The sequence below is a fragment of the Hypanus sabinus genome, chromosome 7 (genome assembly GCF_030144855.1).
Source record: "Hypanus sabinus isolate sHypSab1 chromosome 7, sHypSab1.hap1, whole genome shotgun sequence".
Taxonomy (NCBI): Eukaryota; Metazoa; Chordata; class Chondrichthyes; order Myliobatiformes; family Dasyatidae; genus Hypanus; species Hypanus sabinus.
The window spans coordinates 123,282,949-123,298,436 of NC_082712.1; the positions used below are offsets into that span (position 1 = coordinate 123,282,949).

At 41.3% G+C, this 15,488-nt stretch overlaps 1 long non-coding RNA gene across 1 annotated transcript; it reads left to right on the plus strand.

The window, feature by feature from the left end:
- Nucleotides 1-215: 215 nt before the first annotated feature.
- On the plus strand, nt 216-9,717 carry LOC132396389 (uncharacterized). Its single transcript, XR_009512967.1, has 3 exons — nt 216-284; nt 1,540-1,698; nt 9,630-9,717. It is a non-coding gene; the product is annotated as an uncharacterized LOC132396389 (long non-coding RNA).
- The last annotated feature ends 5,771 nt before the right edge of the window (nt 9,718-15,488 follow it).

The window sequence follows — 15,488 nt, forward strand, 5'->3', positions numbered from 1 at the left end:
AAGTTAACAATTACAATCAACTAGCTGTACAAGATATACAAGTCCAATCACTTCACCAAGCTCTCAACACTTGGGAAACCTCTCAGCGATTTTGGCATGACTCATGGAGTTCTTATTACTTCTTTTGATGCTTACTAATAGTCATCTGCTGCATGATTCACTGGTGTGATCTAATTTGGACTGTTGATCACTATTTCCTGAGTAGCTTTTGTGTATTCACTTATTATGTTGTCTTCCAGTATATCTTCCGTCCTATAGCACTTCACTACTAATCTGTTCCCATTGTGAGTTGTTTGCAGTATTATTTGATCTATATGGAGCTTTCTAAACTTTCAGTCCACGTTTACTAAACAGGTTATGACTCCATACTCCTCTACAATTTCTCCTTGATCCCATCTAAAGTCTGCATCTTCCTGGGAAACCTGAATCCTTGAAATATATCATCTTACCAAAATCTTTTTTTAAATCTTCTTGGTTTGTTCTAAAATGCTTTATTTAATTCAATTTCTCCTTTTCCCCTCTACCTGCTGAGCTTGATTACACCAATCTCATTCTTGTCGTGAGCGTGAGAACCATGTACATTTCAACTTCACTGCAGCCAATGGCCAAAAGTTGTATCATTCTGTCTGTTAACAAGAATATAGTCAATCTGTGCTTCATGGACACTTGGCTTCTTCTACATCTACTTTATATTACCTCATTCAAACTACAAACTAACTCCTCTGCTGCATGTTAGAAGTAGGAATATATGGGGACATATACAATAGTTTTATATAATTTATGTACATAAAGTCTGAGCAAGATTGTAGCAATTTTTCAAATACAATTTCTTCTAGTACCACAGAAAATGCAAAATGACTGCAATTCATGAATGGTTCATTAGGTGGAGATGCAAGATCTGTTGTGTAGCACTTGCAGTCATCTGGAATGAGCATCCATTAGGATTAGAAAGATTCCTGCACTTCTGCTTCATCGATTGGCACACACCCTTTGACATGGCCTACTTTCAAACGTGGAGCCTGGCCATTTTTTGCAATTCTGGGGATGGGCCATTGCTTTTATATGGACCATGTTTAGAGAATTGACACGCGGTTCTAGGAGCTTCTGGCTGATCTGCATCTGATTCCAGCTATCTGTCTCACAATTCTCAACACACTTGCCTAATTAGACTAAAAACTTTTGATCTCTGTTTTCAGCTTTAGTCAGCTTCAGGTCTGGAGGGTTCCAGAACTTTGCTTATATGAAGGATTATTTCTGGCATCTTCTTTGAATGACCTACCTCTAACTGTATGATAATTTCCCTCTCTCCGAGCTCCTCTGTGGGCCTTCTATCAGTTACCTCTAGTTGAAATTAAGCTTTATTCACTCCCTGCCACCTTAATTTAGAATTTGTCCAAACCACTACGGGCTCTTTGGTAACATGGTAGTCAGCACGACATCAGTAATTGACCAAAATTACCTTTCACACAATCAGATATGTTTCCTATATGCACTAGGACCTGAAGCTAACCAGCTGTTTTAAACCAAATTTTCTTTCAGTGTGAATGAATCTTCCGATGCATTATCAAAAATTGCAGCAGATACCAGTGATCTCACAGGAATTCAATCACTTTTAGAAGCTATCCTGGTTGAACTACACAAAGCAAATGACCTGAGTCAAAAAAGCAGCTACTTACTGGCCAAGCCCCAGAGTGGCAAGTAAGTATCGGTGTAAAAGACCGAAACAGAGCACTTAAAATATGTTTTATATTTAATATATAGATGTCCTACAACATATTAATGTTATTCATATTGTATCTGGAGAAATACTGATTAATATTGATATACAATAGACTAAATCTACAACTGTGATGTATTATGTATGTGCATATTCTGTATTTCAATTAACACAGAATGATAATCATGTGTGGGGTTGTTATTTGTACATTCTTCAACACTTTGAAAGGAAGTGTACAATACTATGAATATCATATATGCTACATCAGTATTCAATATTTGTAGATTTATTTGCAATGAAAATGCAGTATGTAAAACAATATTTTCATGATGCTTTTATTCTTGTTTGAGTTTTGTGGGGATGGAGAGGTTCTTACAGGATTCAAAGTCAAAATAATTGTTCTGCTGTTATTACCATCAACGAAGAATTTCTTAAAGCTTTGGATCATTTTCTCTGCTCTGAAGTCTAATGCCATCATGCAAATGCTAAGCCTCTGCAACCTAGCTTTCTGAATATAACTGGGTTCTCAATATCGGAGAACATTGACATTGGTTCCGTTATCTTTCCAGTGAATTCAGAGCAGATTACTGGGACAGTGTAGTAGGTAATGCTCCAGTGTCCTGTTGGATCTCTGTTACTTTCTGATCCTAGGGTTCTTCAGGGGGTAAAGAATGGTGAGGAGTTTTAATTCTCAATGATCGTTTATTTCAAAGTTTAAACAAGAATACAAATAAAAGCAAGTTAAGTGACGGGTTGATAAACAAAGCATGGATTCAATGAAAAGCAAAGAAGGTAAAGATAAAAAGAAGAAGAAAAGGTGGCTCCACTGAAAAATCCAGATAACAGAAAATTCCTTAAAAAACCTATCAATGGTTGCACAATTACATCACATGGATAATGTACTAACACTTAGCCAATGGTAAATGAAAAGGTATGGTTAACCACTTCCTGATAGTAAATGGGAATGAACCACCACATACTGTGGGAAATACATTGAGTTGTCAAAAGTAGAAATTAAGATTTAACTACAACTTTAGTCTTACATTAATTCATCTAATATCTTATAAAGGGTATTTAAAAATTGGTTCCCAACAGTTCCGAGGTCACAGAAGCACATATGAGGATAGTGATGATAGCTATCCCTTGGATCTGAGTTTTTTGCCATGTCTGAAATCTAGATTTTCCAGCATCGTTTCCTTCAATTGACCAAAAGCAGTTTTGTACACTGAAGCAGTGGTGAATTCCATCATCAATATCTGTCTGCCTTTACTGAGAGGTAGCTCTGAGATATGGGAAATGATCCAAGTTTTCCCAGAGTCTTGTCTCCTTAAAGAAATTTGATATCCTCTTTAACTCCTGGGAACCTCTGACCCATAACTGTACAAGTGTGAAAGGAATTTTTCAGATAGAATTGAGAACATTGAATCTATGCTGGGGAGCACACAGAAACCCAGAGAGGCATTTTAGCAGGAATGGAAGTTAGGTTGTTAAACGGAAGACAGAGAAGACAAATAGGAAGCAGAAAATACATAGACTTGGGTCTTCTTATGGTTTCCAAAATGTAATAATTGGTGAGCCTTTGGGATAATTTGAGACTCAAAAATACATGAAGAGGGCACAGGAGGTCACAAAGGAATGTGTATAGTTAAGTGAATGAGCAAAGATTATAATGTGGAAAAATATAAAATAGTTCATTTTGGCAGGAAAAATAAAAAGAATCACATTTATCAAATTTTGAGAAGTTCAGAGTTCTGAAATGAAAAGGAACCTTGGTGTCCTGGTACATAATTATTAGAGAACTAGTATGCAGGAGAGCTGACAAAGTTGTTGCTAGGGGTAATTGAATATAAAAGTTGAAAGATTACAATATATTTCATTATTGTAGGGTAATCCAAGTACTATTTTGGTCTTGTTTAAATGTGTCAATAAGTAAATCAAGAAACAATTGGGATTTGTGAGAAAGGTACTTAAGTAATCAAAGGCCATTTTAGTTGTAAATTGGTCAAATCAATTTGGCAAAGATGTCCTCAGGATTAAGAGTGGCTTCTTAAAGTTGTAGAGGCAGAGATTGTCAGGCATTTGAACAACAAGAGTATCACTGAATAGAGAAAGGGGGAAGTGGCATTGAGGTTAAGATTGGATCAGCCATGACCTTATTGAATGATGGATTAAACTCTTTAGGCCAGTTGCCTAATTCTATTTCGTGCATTTTAATTCCTTTTTAATGCATTAGAAAAGTTTCAAATAAAGTTCATTAGATTAGTTTCTGGAATGAATGCATTGTATTCTGAGGAAGGGTTGGACAGGCTAAATTGGGATCTTTCAAGTTTAGAAAAGTGAGAGAGAACTGGATTGAAATATATAAGATACTGAAGAGCAGTGACCATATCAAGTTCAAGATCAAGTTTAAGTTCAGTTTATGTCATTCGACTATATCTATGTACTGTATACCGCCAACCGAAACAAAACTCCTACAGACCAAGGGGCACAACACAGTATATACTGTATAACTCACACATAAAACAAAATAATATTAACACTAGTAAATTAACAAATAATAAGGTGTACTTATGACACAAGTTAATAAGTAAACAGTATAATGCTACCAGTGCTTCATGCAACGTGAGACGTGGGTAGTGGCAGGGAGTTTGTTAGTCAAACAGCTTGGGGAAGAAGCTGTTTCCTATCCTAACAGTTCTTATCCTAATGCCATGGAACCTCCTGCCTGATGGTAGGGAGTCAAAGAGATTGTTGGATGGATGGATGGGAGGGATCATTGACAATGTTAAAGGCCCTGTGTACACAGCGCTCCTGATAAATATCTCTGGGTGGAAGAAAGACCCTGGTGATCCTCACAGCAGTCCTCATGATCCTTTGTAAGGACTTGTGGTCAGATGCCTTGCAATTCCAGTACCAGACAGTGATGCAGCAGATCAGGACACTATCAATGGTGCTCCCGTAAAAATTAGTTAGAATGGGGGTGGGCTGGGGAGCCTCTCTTGCCTCAATCTCCTCCAGAGGTGGAGATGCTGCTGTGCTTTCTTGACTAAAGAGGTGATATTGAGGGATCAGGTAAGATCATCCATTATGTGCACTCCCAGAAACGGTTGGTGCTCCTAGCACTATCCACGAAGAAATGTGTATGTGCAGTGAGGAATGGTTAGCCTGCACCCTCTTAAAATCCGCATTTATCCCTTTGGTCTTGTCCATGTTGAAACTCAAGTTATTGTGCCCACACCATTCTACTAGCCCCTCTCACCTCCTCTCTGTACGCCATCTTGTTGTCATCATTGATGAAGCCAGCTACTGTTGTGCCATCAGTGAGCTTGATGATTCAGCTTGCACTGGGTGTACAGTAGCAGTGCAGTCATGCATCAGCAGCGTGAACAGCAACAGGTCATTGCTGGTCAGTGTGATGGAGCTAGAGATGTTTCTGCCAACACAGACTGACTGTGGTCTTTCTATCAAGAAGTCCAGGATCCAGATAAAGAGAGGTGTTGAGACCCAACTAGCGCAGTTTACTCACCAGCTTTAGAGAGATGATTATGTCAAACACTGAGCTGAAGTCAGTAAAAAGCATCCTGGCATATGAGGCACCATTTTCCAAGTGGGACAGGATAGAGTGGAGTGCAGAGGCTATAGCATCATCAGTGATAAGCAAACTGGAAAGGGTCCAATGTAGCAGGAAGATAAGCAACCACTCAAAGCACTTCATTATTGTTGAAGTCAGTGCCATCGGACAGTAGCTGTTGAGCCAGTTTTCTGTCGTCCTCTTGGGCACCAGGATGATGGTAGTCACAATGGACTAATCCAAAGAGATGTTGTAAGTGTCTGTTAGAATCTGTTAACTGAGCTGCACAATCCCTCAGAACCCAAACCAGGTACTTAATCAGACCCAGCAGTTTTACGTGTATTGACCCTGCTTAGAGTCTTCCTCACATCAGCTGTGACCAGACAGAGAGCCTGTTCCTCAGGGGAAGGGGTGGTGGGGGGGTGGGGGTTCTTCCATGTTGGCACATCATTCTGTGCCATCAATCCGAGTGTAAAAGATATTCAAGCCTATCAGTCCGCTATGGTCTGAATGCCCAGTCACATGCACCTCAAATCTCTAGTGTCATAGAAAGGGCTGCAAATTAGAGCCATAGAACATTACAACACAGAAACAGGTCATTTGGCCCATCTAGTCTGTGCTAAACTGTGATTCTGTCTAGTCCCATGGAGCTGCACCTGGACCATAGCCTCCATTTCCCTCTCATCCATGTACCTGTCCAAATTTCTCTTAAATGTTGAAATTTACCTTCTGTCCACATTACTTTGGAAGCTTATTCCACGCTCACTACCTTCTGATTGAAAAAGGTCTCCTCCATTTTCCCCTTAAACATTTTTCTTTTCACCTTAACCCATGACCTCTCATTGTAGTTTTACTGAACGTCAGTGGAAAAAGCCTATTTGCATTTACCCTATCTATACCTTCTCATAATTTTGTATATCTCTATCAAATTGCCTCTCAATCTTCTACTGTGTGTACTAGGGAGTAAAGTCCTAACCTATTCAATCTTACCCTGGAACACAGGTCCTCAAGTCCCAGCAACATCCTTGTAAATTTTCTCTGCACTCTTTCAATCTTATTTACATCTTTCCTGCAGGTAGGTGGAGGTGATACTTCCCTGTGCAACCGGATCCTCAAATTACTTGCTGGCAGACCAGAGTTAGTATGGATTGGCAACAACATCTCCTCAATGCTCACCATTAGCACAGTTATACCCCAAGGATGAGTGCTTAAGCCCTTGCTTTACTCACTTTATACCTATGGTTATATGGCTAAATACAGCTCGAATGCTGTACTTGTTTGTCAATGATACCACTGTTGTTGGCTCATCATAAAGGAGGGAGATTAAAAATCTAGTTGAGTGGTGCCACAATAGCAACCTCTCACTCAATGTCAGCAAGTCCAAAGACATAATTATTAACTACAGGACAAGGAAGCTTGAGGTCCATTCTTCATTACAGGTTGCAGGTGGAGAGAGTCAGTAGCTTTAAATTCTTTGTCATAGACATATGACAGGATCTGCCCTGGGACCAACATGTATGTGCCATCACAAAGAAGACACAATGGTGCCTCTACTTTCTTAGAAGGTTGCATAGATTTGCCAAAAGCTGTGATAAATGTCTATAGGTGCACATTGGAAAGCATTCTAAATGGTTGTAACATGGCTGGTATGGAAACAGCCATTCTGAGGAATGGATGAGACTACAGAAAGTGGTGGATTCAGCCCAGTCTACCACAGGCAAGGCCCTCTCCACCATTGACTATATTTACCTAAGGGCTCCCCAAGAGGGTAGCATCCATCAAGGACCTCCACACCCAGGCCATGTTCTCTTCTCACCACGACCATCTGACAGGAGGTACGGGAGCCTTAGGCCCCACACCACCAGCTTCAGGAGCAGTTATTATTCTACAACTATCAGGTTTCTGAACCGGCGCAGATAACTTCTCTTACCACAACTCTGAACTGATTCAACAACAAACAAACTCACTTTTAAGGACTCTTTACAACTCATGTTCACAGTAGTATTTTTATTTGTGCAGTTTGTCCTCTTTTACCCATTAGTAGCTTGTCAGTCTTTGTTTATGTGCAGTTTTCATGAATTCTATTGTTTTTCCTGTAAATGCATGCAAGTAAATTAATCTCGAGGTAGTACATGTTAACATATATGTACTTTGATAATAAGTATACTTTTAAGTGACTTTTTTTTTACCCTCTGAAGTTATTTAGCACCTATTCTTTAATCTCACTGTTCACATCCTGATAATAGTATGCAATAAGACCAAATTCAAACCTGGCAATCCATGAGGAGGGATAAGAAAGGTGGTTGAGGAATTGAATTATATTTATTGTCATTATACATAGGTAAAAAGTAAAAAGTGACTTGACTTGATTTGACTTGAGGTACAATAAAACTCTATTTAGCTTCCTCTCAGGCAATTAAATAAAGCAGTAGATAAAAACAAGACAGTACTAGAAAAACAGTATTAAATAGATAAGTAGCAGAAAATAAGTTACAGCAGCACCAGAATGTCACAGTAATGCACAAAGTGCCACTAGTGCAAGTATTTGAATCCTTGTGTGTGCTCACAGATTCAGTCATTGTTCTGTGGGAGTGGTGCGATGGAGGCCACAGCTCTGGGGTAGAAGCTGTTCCTCAGTCTATTTGTTCTGGTTTTTAGTGTCCTGAACCTTTTGCTGGACGGCAGCGGGTCAAACAGGGAGTGGCCGGGGTGTGTGGTGTCTCTGGTTATGCTGATTGCTTTCCTCCTGAGTCTGCTGAAATAGATGGTGTCCAGTCCTGGGAGCTCCATCCTGACAATTCGCTGGGCTGCCTTCACCGCACGATGCAGGTCTTGTCGCTCAGTGACTGTGCAGCTGGCATACCACACTGTGGCGCTGTTGGTCAGGATGGTTTCAATTGAGCTTCTGTAGAAGTTAAGCAAAAGCTTCTGTGGGAGTTTGTCCTGTTTCAGCTTTCTGAGGAAGAAGAGTCTTTGTTGTGCGTTTTTTACAAGCATCGAGGTGTTGGTGGTCCATGTCAGCGAGGTGTTGGTGGTCCATGTCAGCGAGGTGTTGGTGGTCCATGTCAGCGAGGTGTTGGTGGTCCAGGTCAGCGAGGTGTTGGTGATCCATGTCAGCGAGGTGTTGGTGATCCATGTTAGTGAGGTGTTGGTGGTCCATGTCAGCGAGGTGTTGGTGGTCCATGTCAGCGAGGTGTTGGTGATCCATGTCAGCGAGGTGTTGGTGGTCCATGTCAGCGAGGTGGTGGTGGTCCATGTCAGTGAGGTGTTGGTGGTCCATGTCAGCGAGGTGGTGGTGGTCCATGTCAGTGAGGTGGTGGTGGTCCATGTCAGTGAGGTGATGGTGGTCCATGTCAGCGAGGTGTTGGTGGTCCATGTCAGCGAGGTGTTGGTGGTCCATGTCAGCGAGGTGTTGGTGGTCCATGTCAGCGAGGTGGTGGTGGTCCATGTCAGCGAGGTGTTGGTGGTCCATGTCAGTGTGGTGATGGTGGTCCATGTCAGCGAGGTGTTGGTGGTCCATGTCAGCTGTTTTGACAACATAACTCCAAGGAACTTCAGGTGATCCACACTTTCCACTACCTCTCCATGTATATGGAGAGGGATGAGTACTCTGTCCTATCATCTCCAGAGGTCAATGATCATCTATTTTGCTTTAGAAGTGTTAAGGACCAGGTCGTTGTCCTTACACCACTCTGTCAGATGATCCACATGGAGCCTGTAGGCTGTTTCATCCTCATCTGAGATCTGGCCAACCACTGTGGTATCGTCTGCAATTTAATTATGGAGTTGGAGGTGTAGATGGGGGTGCAGTCATGTGTGAAGAGTGTGGAGAGCATAGGGCTCAGCACACAGCCCTGCGGGGTGCCTGTTTTTAAGATGAGGGTGGTGGATGTGTGCTGACCAACTCTGACTTGCTGTGGTCGGTCTGTGAGAAAGTCCATGACCCACGAGCACAGGGAGGAACCAAGGCCAAGAGTGTTCAGTTTGCTGACCAGTTTATGGGGGATGACTGTGTTAAATGCAGAACTGAAGTCCACAAATAACATCCTCATATACAAACGTAAGTGTTCGGTTCCTCAAAGTGAGTCAGAGCAATATGGAGGGCTGTTGTGACTGCATCCTCTGTGGAACAAGATGATAGTGAACAAGAGGTGATGGTGGAATCCTACATTTTATCAGGTCTGTGTGCATATGAATGCCATGGTGTATATCAGTGAGATAATGGTGAAATTAATTATTTTTATATCACTATTAAGTTTTTTTTTCTGAGCTATTGGATAGAGAGCATACCTTCCAAGCAGTTCTTATTTACGTTTGCTCCACTCTCTCTTACCTTACTAGTGTCGTTGAATGCTGCTTCAGTGCTGAGGCTGTGCAACAGGTTCTGAAAAAGTCAACATCTTCAATAGCAGAGGAAATTCACCGTATGGAGGACAGTACATACAAGGAAGTGAAGAGCTGGAGGCAAAAAGTTGAGGTGGGAACAGGAGGGGAACCAGAATGGGAGGCTCTTCAGCCCCTTGAATCTGCCCCACCATTCAGTATGACCTGCAGTATACATTTATCCATCTGCCCTTGCTTCATGACTCTTACATCTTTCACCAGACAAACTCCATCAGTCCTGATCTGGAAGCCTCCAAGTCCCAGCACTGAAGTTGATTTCCACTAACCTCAGGTTGAAGAAGTGCTTTCTGATTTCCCTCCTGTATACACGAGGAAATCTGCAGATGCTGGAAGTTCAAGTGACACACACACAAAATGCTGGTGGAACACAGCAGGCCAGGCAGCATCTATAGGGAGAATCACTGTCGACGTCTCGGCCCGAAACTTCGACAGCACTTCTCCCTATAGATGCTGCCTGACCTGCTGCGTTCCACCAGCATTTTGTGTGTGTCCCTCCTGTACAGTCCAATTAAGGAATTGTACACGGTTTCTCCCTATTCATAATTCCTCCTTTGATTCCAACTCTATCAAATGCCTCTGTCATTTTGTCTCTTTGATCAATTCACCCAGTTATATGTTATGCATTATCTTTCTCTGTTGCTCTGCTTCAGTTTGTTGAACCTGTACTCTCTTTACATCAAAGGCAAGTATATTCCACCTGCAGGATAGTGCTTATAATCAATGTGTCATCCAGATTGGTTTGGACATGACTCAAAATACTGAAGAACATTTCCCTCATTTTTTTGCTTACATTTTTGTAAAAGACAGCAATAAAAATGTACATGGAAGCATGCATTAGGCTAATGTGAACGAGATATCACTGGCACTTATAAGTTGTATGGCTAAAGTTAAAACCAGGTGCAATGAAATAAATCACCCAGGAAGCACTAACTTTGGATTTGGCACTGGCACTGTTATCTTCATATCTTCTGCTGTTGAACACGCCTGTACAAATATATTGAAACAGCTAGTGATAACAGGATGTTGCCCTTCAGGGTGTTCCCTTTTACTGTCACCACTGATGCACCATGTTTCCCAATGTTAAACCAGGTGTAGTAGCTGGAGATTCATTTGGGTAGGGTTGGGTGGAGCAATGGGGATGATACAGGCATGGATTTAAGGGTTAAGTTTTCACTTACTCCAAAAAGCCTGTGGTCAATTGTTGGAAGCAAAATAACACACTGAGGCAATGGAAGTCATTATTCTGAGTCTATGGCTGAGGTAGATAAGAGGAGCTTTGCCTTATGTCTAGTACCATATTATATCTGGAACAAAACTGTATACAAAACTGACATTTATTGCCTAAAATAGAAAGCATTTTTTGTTTGTCAAGTTATTGGCAACAGGAAGATTTTTAAGGTAGAATAGTACATTTGTTAGTGCAGCTACACACTGCCAGATGCCCTGTTTGAAAATTACACCCCAGCTACTTTTAGATTTTGGAACTGTGTGGCTTTCTATAAAACAAGGTCATCCTGTCCCATTTCAAACTGAACTGACCCTCCACATCCTATCCTGCCTCTCTGCATCAAATCTTAACTGATTTCATTCCATCTTTCTGCTTTGCAAAAAAAAAAGCCATGTTAAAAATAGTTTATTTCCCAGTTTTCTTTCTCATATTTAAAAAGAAACAGAAGGTATTATGAGTAAGTTTCATTATTTAAAAACAGAGTAGTAATCAATGGAGCAATATCCTTCACAGAGCATACTTCCTTCACGCTGATCTTGAGTGTGTTTTAACGTGCAAGAGCTCCACCCAGCCGAACAACCAGACACGATGTGAAGAAATAATTTATCCTGTTTCCCTTAATATTTTAGTTTTCGGGAAGAATCTCTTTTGCCCTACAGACAGAATAAAGGATAATATAAAACAGGTGCCGAAGCAGAAGAACTCAGAATTATGAATGCCTACTTCTTTGAAGGGGCAGGAAAAATTGGGAAAGAAATTAGTAGAAAATACTTATTTCTTGGACTTTATCAATAAAGGCATAAGGTATTGTAAATGGAAAACTTTCTAAATCTTTTAATGGCAGTGGTCTGATCACAACCAGAACTCTGTGTTCAATTTTGGACACCACATGTAGGAAGTACGTGAAGGCATTAGAGAGATTCAAGAAAACATCTGAGAGATGGCCTCCTGGAGGTATAATTACTGGATATATTACCTACTCGGATTGTTTTCTTCAGAGGAAGCTAAATGGAAGTTTTATAAAACTACTGTATATTAAATGATGAGGGGTCTGAGTAGATAATGGCAAGATTTTCACTTTGCTCTGCAGTTAAGCAATGCAGGTCTAAAAATAAAAGGGAAGGAAAGACTGACATGAGGAAACACATTCTGTGTAGAGTTCGGTACAAATCTGGAATGCACTGCCTGCAGGTTTGGTGGTTCCACAACGGCCTCCAAGAGGTACATGAATGAACATACAGTACAATAAACAAAAACAGTGCAAGACTATGGAGGAGAGTTTGTAGAGAGTTGGTATGTTAGGTAGCTGGCAAGGACACCGTGAGCAATAACCATTCTATGATCACCCTTAGGACCTACGCCACCAGCTGCACCAGGAACATTTCCGATGCTGCACTATGGAGTCTGAAATTCGCCTTCTCAGAGATGAAATAATGCGGTTGCAGAAGCATCTGTACTATGAGCAGTCATCTGAAAGGTATATATAGTGATGTGTGGTCAGCCAATTGATCATTATCCTAAATGTTAATGCAGTCTACAGAAACTTGTTGTTTCATAGCAGCTGTTTAATGCCCTAAGAAAAATTGGTTTTGTTGCCTCTCACCCTCCTTTGCTGAATACAGCTACAACACTTCTTATTTTACAAGGCTGATAGGTTCTTGATTACCAAGGATGACAAAGATTATGGGGAGACGGCAGGAGAATATGGTCAAGGGGGAAAATATGTCGGCCATGATCGAATCGCAGAGCAGACTTGATGGGCCAAATGGCCTAATTCTGCTCCTATGTCTTATTGTCCTATCACTGTACTATTGCATCCTCTTGTGGATGAATAAACTAGAATTCAGGAATATAGGATAAATCACAGAAATAATTAGGCCTAAAAGAAAAGCAACTATACATTTAATTAATTTATTTTAGAGTATTAGGCCTCTCACAATCTTGGTATCGCCATCTTGCAAGGAGAATAAGCAAAAGTAGGGATTAGAAGTTTGAATTCTGTTCAATTACAATTTGCCCTTTCATATCTTGCTGCTGTGATGTACTTTCAAGAAGGATTAGGCCAGATATATATTTAGTTCTTCTTGGCTATTTAGTCATGACAGGGCATGTTACCAGCTTGAGACCAAAATATTGCAGCTTTTAATCAGAACACATCTTACATTTTGGAAATTGATTGCCTAACATAGGATCCGTGAATTTCTTATCATTGCTGTAAGCATAAGTAACTTGACAGAGGTAGAACAGTAAACAGAACATCCTTTGTTTACTAGAATAACTGAACTAAACAGCAGTGGGCGGAACCACAATATACTAGATTGCTATGATGTTCTTACAGGTAACAGTACAGTTATATACAGGCCCTCCCCAGGCTGCGAAAGCTCAACTAATGGATAGACTGTAAATATAAATGTGCATTTGGGGCACTGGCAGGACTGATTTGCCGGATGCTGCTGACATCTTCTGCTGTCTGGAAACTCAGTTCACAGCCAGGTTTCCAACATGTGAACTGCTAGGTTACAAATCCTTCACACGAGCAGAATCATGTTGCAACCTAGGAAGGATTTATTCTCTATTATTTCCCCTTCAGAGAGAAAATCAATACTAACCATCAATTATTTTCACAAATGCAATTATGCAGCAGGTAAAGTATTTACATAATTAATGTGGTTATTCCCTTCTTCACCTTAGGTAGTTCCTAGATTGAGGAAGAGTTGCACCCACTTTATTTTTCTGAGTTCTGAGAAGATTGACAAGGCCAATGTGGGAATCTCAGACTCTTTATAAGAAGGGGTGGGAGGTGCCTGGGGATGGAGGGGTGTGGACTGATGGTTAGTTTGTGACTTAGTCTGCTCATACCTCTATTTTTTGGCCTTCGGTGTGGTCCTGATGTATGGACGAGAGGTTCTTAATACCTTCCTCGACATCTCAGATCGGGTGCAGGTTATTCTCGAGAGGGAGGGGAAGAATCCAGATGTTGTGGTCCATGTAGGGACCAATGATGTGGGTAGGATGAATGAAGGGGTCCTACGTAAGGAGTTCAGGGAGTTAGGTGTGAAGCTGAAGAGCAGGACCTCCAGGGTAACAATCTTAGGATTGCTACCTGTGCCATGTGCGAGTGAGGCAAGGAACAGAAAGATTATACAGATTAATATGTGGTTGAGAGGATGGTGCAGGAGGGAGGGCTTCAGGTTTTTAGGGCTTCTTGGGGGGGGTTTAAACTAAATTTGTAGGGGGCAGGGATCCAGAATGTGAGAGAAGATAGCGAGATGAAGAATAAAGGACAGGTGGGGACTACACGGTTCCAGAATATTAAGTGTGTAGTAGAGAAAGGTGAGGCGGAACAAGTGATAAGGAGGACACATGTACAGAGGGATGGTCTGACGGAACATGGAGTTAAATGTGATGAAAAAATAAGTAAATTTAGGAAGGACAACAAAATTTTAGGGGCTTATAGCCCGATGGAAGTTCAGGGAGCTGGGTTAAGCACAATAGGCAGAGATTCAAACAGAGAGAGGAGAAATGGGCTAAAACTTCAATATCTGAATGCACAAAGTGTCAGAAATAAGGCGGATGAGCTTGAAGCTCAGGTGCGAATAGGTAACTATGATGTTGTTGGGAAAACGGAGACATGGCTGCAGGGAGATCAGACCTGGGAAATGAATGTGCAAGGGTATACGTGCTATCGTAGGGACAGAAATGTGGGCAGAGGGGTTGGGGTGGCCCTGTTGGTGAGGAATGAGATTCAGTCCTTTGCAAGGGGGGACATAGGATCAGGAGAAGTGGAGTCTGTGTGGATAGAATTGAGGAAAAGTAAGGGCAAAAGGACCCTAATGGGTGTTGTCTATAGGCCACCAAACAGTAGCATGGTTATTGGGTGCAAGTTGAATAGGGAGTTAACATTGGTATGTGGCAAAGGTAATGTCACAGTAGTTATGGGGGATTTCAACATGCAGGTGAACTGAGAGAACCAGGTTGGTGCTGGACCCCAGGATAGGGAATTTGTAGAGTGCCTACGGGATGTATTCTTGGAACAGCTTGTACGGGAGCCGACCAGGGACAAGGCTATTCTGGATTTAGTGTTATGTAATGAACAGGATTTGATAAGCAATCTTGAAGTAAAGAAGCCATTAGGAGGTAGTGATCATAATATGATAAGTTTTTATCTGCAATTTGAGAAGGATAAGGGCAGCTCGGAGGTGTCAGTGTTGCAGTTGAACAAAGGAGACAATGGAGCCATGAGGGAGGAGCCAAAGTTGACTGGACGGATATCCTAGCAGAAAAGACAGTGGAACAGCAATGGCAGGCATTCTTGGGAATAATGCACAAGGTGCAAAATCAGTTCATCCCCCAGAGAAGGAAGGATTCAAAAGGGGGAAAGGGGCCACAGTGGTTGACAAAGGAAGTCAGAGATTGCATAGCATTAAGAAAAAGGAAATATGACAGAGCTAAGGTGAGTGGGAGGACAGATGATTGGAAAGTTTTTAAGGAACAACAGAACTTAACTTAAAAAGGCAATAAGGGGAGAAAAAATGAGGTACGAATGCAAACTAGCCAGGAATATAAAG